At 41.3% G+C, this 7,044-nt stretch overlaps 1 pseudogene; it reads right to left on the reverse strand.

The window, feature by feature from the left end:
- Positions 1-2,813: 2,813 nt before the first annotated feature.
- LOC117640438 lies at positions 2,814-7,044 on the reverse strand (annotated as a pseudogene).

Below are 7,044 nucleotides of genomic sequence, written 5' to 3' on the forward strand. Positions count from 1 at the left end.
GGGTTTTGATAGAAACTATTCCTTATAATATGCTTTGAGTAATAATCAAACACTTCAGTTCGCAGCAAATGTCCTTGTACGCCTTCTAAAAGCATGCCTGACATCAAAACAAGCGAAAGTAAGCTCGAGTGGTATCAAATTTTAAGGTCGTCCGGAATTGCCCCATAGGTCGTCCGGAATTACCCCAGGCTGGGGTAATTCCGGACACGTGCAGGGCTTTTGTTAGGCGCCTATATCTCCCTAACCGTTGCTGAGATTTGGCTTTCATGTATATCATTGTGAAGGTAAAGGTCCATACTTTACTCTCCTGTAGTAACATTTGACCCAAGAAGCATATTCAAGCTCAAAGACCAAAAAGAAAAAAAGCGTCCGGAATTACCCCACTCTCCCTTAGTTTGTGCACTTTGGACTTTGCTTGAGTAGACGAAATGTCCATCTTATGGGCTCATATTCAGTGAACTTTAGACCAGGGGTACAAATGAAAGTGATTTTCGTTATCAGAACACCAAAAACTGCTGGGATCAATGTCAAACTCGATTTAAAAATTTTGGACCCATGGGTCAAAACTCGGTTAAATGTGAGTCTGGGAAAAGTCTGAAGGTCATTTTTGAGTTCAGCACACCAAAAACTGCAGGAAACAATGTAAAACTCGACATTGAAAATTTCGGTCCAAAATGACCTAATTTGCAATGAAAATATAAGTCTGGAGTCGAAATGAAAGTGATTTTCGTTATCAGCACACCAAAAACTGCTGGGATCAACGTCAAACTCGATTGAAAAATTTTGGTCCAAAATTGGTCAAAATTCGAGTAAGTGTGGGTCTGGGAAAATTTTGGAAGTCATTTTTGAGTTCAGCACACCAAAAACTGCAGGAAACAATGTAAAACTTGATTTGAAATTTTTGGTCCAAAATGACCTAATTTGGGATGAAAATAAGGTCTGGTGTTAAAATGGGAGTGATTTTCGTTATCAGCACTCAAAAAACTGCAAGAATCACTGTACAATTCATTTAAAAAAAAATTACCAAAAATCGGTTAAATTTTGGCTCAGGGGACAATTTACATGTCAATATTGAGGTCAGCGCACTGAAAACTACAGGGAAAGACATAAATCTCAACTTGGAAAGTCTGGCCCCAAATTGCGTAGCTAGATGAAAATGTAGGATTGGCATTGAAATAAATGTAGTTTTTGTGACCAGTACACTGAAAACTACACACAATACTTTAGACTCTGTTTCTGTATATTGTTTCTATTTGTCTTCATGAGGCACCCTCTGTCGTCACCAATTCCCTGATTGGAGGAACAGGCCGCGAGACATCGCGAAGTCTGTTACGACAAGACGCGGTCTGGCGTAAACCTACCTTGTCTAATCATAAGTTATCAAGTATGCTGAATCGAATAAAACCTCCCGCATTATCGTCCGACGACTCGTTCTCATTCTATAGGCTGATTTATGTAGAATTGCGGAGTCTGCCCGGGTAGGCAACCACCCAGCCCACGCCCTTTGCCAGTGTTGCCAACGTGGCAACACTTCTTAAAAGTTACCTCAGGACATGTACTTCCAAAATACAGAAGCTCAACCCGTCAGGAAAAAATGCAGGGTTGGTTTCACTAACGGGCCCACTACAAGCATCTCAAGAAGTTCTTAGGTTTTGCGATTTTTGTAGGGGGAAAAGTAAAACAGTGCACCAAAAAAAATGGTGATTTTGCAATGTGGGACCCGAAGTAAGTGACCGCCTGCTCCATGTACAGGCAGCGAGCGATATTCGAGGCCACTCCCTGATGCAGGGTCGAGTTACTTCACTCTCGGATTTTAAACATGACGAATGTAAATTTTGACTATATCATTCGGTTTAGGTTGCCCTTATCTATCAATGAGGAGTAGGCAAAAAGTATCCCAAATACACTGGTGAGTGGCGGGCTGTTGCCTACTAGGCAACTTCTTTCCACAGCTGTTGAGTAACTGCATAGTATGCAGGAGGTGATGCAGCCAGCCGCACACCTGTGTGTTTGGGCTACTAGTTGCCGACGCGAGCATGACGCAAGCGGTTTTCTTCTGTAAAATTTGCTCCAAGGCTAAGTCTTATTCAAAATCAAGCTGAACGATAAGCTCCTCATTGAAGTGTGCTTCTTTTTCACTCACTGCAAGTAACCAAATATCCACTTTAAGTAAAGTGTATTAAACCGCTCTACAAGTATGCTCTGAAAATTAAAAGCTGTTATTAAAAGTTATGGCCTTTGGGACGAGGATTTTAAATAAAACTCTAACTAGAGGCTTGGCTAAAAATTTACAGAGGAAAGCCGCTTGCGTCATGCTCGCGTCGGCAACTGAAGATATGTGGAAGTGGTAGGGCGCACTCGGTACACTGTTGAGTTCACAGAGCGTGTTGAAGCACTTAAGTGTGCATCTTTAAGTGCGCAGAATGGTGGTTTGATTTCGCTTGTCCGCAGTGCAGGTGGCAGGTGGTCGGTCACTGAGTCTACGGTGCTTTGTGCTCGGCCCACTGGACAGGACCACCTGCATCGACGTTCTCAAGCCGTGGTTCAGCTGGTTGCAGGCCCTCTACAACGTGCAGCAGCAGTATGAGTGACTCTTGCACAGAAAGTAGAGGAAAGTAGTGTAGATTGAACTTTCAGACACTTTTTCCCTGGATTGAACTTTCAGACACCTTGAGCGTGGTAACCCAACCTAAGCAGGTCATAATCTTGAGTTGGGTAACCTAATTGAACCTAAGTTTGGACCCGCCCCTGGATTGAACTTTCAGACACCTTGAGCGTGGGTAACCGAAGTGAACCTTAGTCTGGGCCCGCCTCTAGATTGAACTTTCAGACACCTTGAGCGTGGGTAACCTAAGTCTGGACATGTTGGTACTTTCAGACACCCTGAGCATGGCTAACCTAAGTGAACCTAAGTCTGGACCCGCCCCTGGGTCCGACTTTCGGACACCGGCTAACCTAAGCAAGTTAGGCAACATTTTCCATAGCCTCTCGAAGAAGGCATGCTTGCCTTCGTACCTGAAACAACCAATATCAGTAAATGCAATCAAAAGTCATTAAAATTCCCCTTTAATGTTATTTACCTCATGCACCAATGCTGCCGAAGAGGTTCGAATAAAAGAATTTAAATTCGTAAATGAACTTCAAAATGCAATTTTGGGATAGCTGCATCAGGGTAGCACTTGAGAAACATATCATGGTGCTTCTTGGTCATCCTACCTAGAAGATTAGTGTCTTCTAAGGAAAACTCCATGGCCATTTGCAGGTTTAGTAAATCAAGAGGAAGCATCGAGGGGTACGTAACTCAGAACAGTCACTGTACGCCTCGAAAACAGTCACACAATCAATTGGCAGTCACTACAGTCAAAGCAGTCAAAATAGTCAATTACAGTCGAACTTTGCACGTTAAGGAGGCTCATACATGTTGAAAGCACTTGTAAAAACATTTTTTTTGTGAAAAAGGATCAAGATTTTACGATTTTGTATTATATTTCTTCTAAATACGTATATCCCCATGGAAGACACGAAGGACACCTACTAATGAATTTTGTACAAATAGTAAAATTAGTTGAATTCCACTTTTTACTGTGTGTGTATGCCCACATCGTTAGCAGCAGGCTTTTATGTGCACTCCGGCCCCGCATCGGCCAATGAAATATTTCAAAGTAGGGTCTTGCAGTGCACGGACTGCAACTTTCTTCTTTCTTTTTTATTCCTATCAAAAATTCATTTTTTTTCTAAGAATACATTCCAAACAACCATTGTACTGTTAAAACAGTCATCCTATAATCGACACAGTCATTTTACAGTCAAAAATTCGACTTCCATCCAAGCAGAACTAGACTGTTTTGCAGTCGTCTACAGTCAATTACAGTCAAAACAGTCAAATTGACTGTAGACTTTTACAGTCGCTGTACACGATTTTCGAGAGTTACGTACCCCTCGCGAAGCATGTAACACTGAAGATTCTCCTTGTTACAGAGGCTTTCAACACCCAATGAGATGTCATCTTCTTTTAACAATGCAAAGGGCAATATGTGAGCAAGATTTTAAGTTTCAGCAGCAGTGTGATGTAGAGTTCGTTGTTGTATCTGGCTGGCCTCTATGATTGAAGGACTGTTCATTCCAAAGAACATAGCATATTTTTGAATCCGTTCATTCACTGTCTTCAAGTCTATTGCTTGTTTTTGGTTGATGCAATGATCAAGAAGCAACACAATTTCCAGCTTTAAAGTCCCATGAATTACATCGTGCATGAGGTCCTGAGGGAAACGCTTGGTTACGTCGCAGTGAGGGATTTCCATAAAGACACTTCTATGGTTGACTCCATAGGCCACAGAAGGAGTCTTTACTTGTTTTGGCCACTCTGAGGGTTTTCCTAAATATTTCTCAAGTTCTTGAACATGCTCTTCATGAGATTCTCTTGTTCTGCTAGGAAAATCTTTTTCTACGAAAAATTGGTAAATTTCTGGTTTGGTCACCTAGCATTGGCGGCAAAGTAGTTCCGCAAAATGGCTTTCCTTGAAACCAGCCAAATTTGCTGAGGCAGGGTTATCTCCAGATGAGAATAGGTGAATACCATGAAATGTTCCTTTCTCACCATTTATTGTGAAAGTTACACCTTCATCACTGCTTAGCTGTTTAATGGCATCAATGTAATCTTCGAGGAATTTCTTAAAACCATATCTCTTCACAACTTCAGTCGGAGCACAAAATAGAAGATTAATTGCCGTGGTGCTGGATCGCAGCTCTGGATACAGATTCAGCAGGGTCCAGTAGAAAAATCTTCCATTTACTGGATTTGAACTAGCTGTATCATTCAGTTTTACATCATCTACATAAGTCCCAAAAGCTAAGGTTCCAGGATACTTCTGCACAACTGGGTGATTACGGTAATAAAGTCCATCCAAGGGAGAAGCAAACTTATCTTCAATTTGGGGCTTCGGATTGTCCACACAATGCAAAACTTCAGGCATATTCAAAATCTTTTCCAGCAGAGACAGGAAGGGAACCATATACCCAAAATGAACCGGTATTTCCTCTCTAGTGCCATTTTTTGGCCCGTCCCGTTTATTTTTTGTAAAAAAATTGCCGGAGGGACGGGCATATAGTATGATCCTTGCTGTGCGTCCGTTCGTTCGTTCGTTCGTTCGTCCGTCCGTCCGTCCGAGGACTTCCCGTGGTCCGATCTTGACCAAATTTGGTATGCAGCCTCCTTGGGTGATCCTAAGAACCGCCCGATGGCAGCAAATCCGATCCGAGCCCCGGGGGCGCTGCTGCAGGTGCACCATGGTCTACATGGGGTCGAGGAGGATCTCGGAAAACGGATGCAGCTAGGAGGGCATGTAGGGGTATTTTTGGAATCGGGGCGACGAGAGAAAACCAATGGTACCAGTTTCGAGCGAATCGGAGAAGTTCGGACCCGGGTTCAAATCCCAGCGGGGTATTTTTGGAACATTCTTTTTATTCGAGTTTTTGCATTGTTTCTGATGTTTTGAGGTTGTGATGACGAAAACGACATTTTTTTAAAACCCCAGACTCGGGTTTTAAATTCCCGTTAGGGTCAAACATAGGCAAAATTCGTACGTTTCTTAATGTAACACGGGACGGGCCAAAGTTGCCGACGTATATCGCTACTTTTCCTGTTATTCTTACTACTTCTTTGGCCAAGTGAACAACTGCTTTGGGTTTCACGAGCCATTCCTTTGACTCAAGGTAATCTGCTAGGCTGTCATCACTTTTAAGTCCCTCAAAAAAAGAACCCTGCCGATAGCGATCAAGGTTTTTGGAAATGTCGTCCTCCAATGTTATCATGCCATCAGGTTTCTTCCTGGCTAATTTGCAAAACTGGCTCTGTAAAAAACCCAGTTAAATAAATATACATAAGAAAATATACAATGTTTTAAAAATGACCTTAATTGTGCTCCTACAATGAACTCATCAATTATCTCTCATCACATGTTTACCTCACACCTTAAATAGTTGTATCTTGTCTTTGGACCGGGCATTTGGCTAAATTATTTCTGCCTCTAACTTAAGTGTAATACAATCTAGCACAAAACAAAATTCTGAATGAGCTGGGACCATGTTCTGTCTTTTTATAAGCACACAAAATATTATGCAGGAAAAATAAAACTGCCTCATTGAATAATGGTCAGTTTCACAATTTTAGTTTTGTTTTATTATAATGTGTCTAGTGATGAATATACTTAAAATAGTTCAAGCCCATTGGATATGGTGTTTACTGCAAGATTTTATCACACATAAGTTGCAGAAAGCAATCATACAGCCAAACACTCCGTCCAAAGATATCACTTGAGACCCATTATACAACCAAGTAAAGTAAGGAGTGAAAATTTGCTTATAATGCCTGCAAGACAGTACCACAGTGGGATTACAAAAAGCAGCAACTGCACAAAGTGAAATGTGATGAGCAGTGAATTGATGGTAGGAGTACTATAAGCCTACAAATAAAAAACACCACTGAAGCCACACAAACCTGAGCTATGTCAAGAAAAACTTCTAAGAGTGCATCAGATCCTTTCACAACAGAATCCATCACAGTCTGAGTGGCGTTTTCTTCATCATGAAGTTTAAACAGTAGCTCAGCTGCTTTGAATTGTAAATGTTGTTCAAGACAAGTACTGGGATCCACTGAAAAGCGTAAAACATAAGATCAGATTAAGTTATGCTACTTAGATAATAATCAACCAATATTCCATTGATTACAAAATGACTTTTAAGACCTTGCGAGAGCAGTTGTTGCAGATCATCTTCTTTCCAATCAGAGGTATTTGTTTTAATAGAACCTGGTAGAAAAATAATCACAAAATTAAACAATTGAAATAATCATTTTTGTTGAATCTTTGTATATGAGCAGTGAAAACTAAAATGAACATACCATGAGATTCTTTGAAGTGGGCATTCAATTTTTCAAAACTACACTGCCGCTCAAAATTAGCGGCCCCTTTTTTGCGACCGGCGCCATTTCTATGTTTTTCTAGCTAGGATGCTGAAATTTGGTAGGCGGGTGCTCCCACTGTTCAT

The sequence above is a fragment of the Thrips palmi genome, unplaced genomic scaffold (assembly GCF_012932325.1).
Source record: "Thrips palmi isolate BJ-2018 unplaced genomic scaffold, TpBJ-2018v1 HiC_scaffold_12, whole genome shotgun sequence".
Classification (NCBI taxonomy): Eukaryota; Metazoa; Arthropoda; class Insecta; order Thysanoptera; family Thripidae; genus Thrips; species Thrips palmi.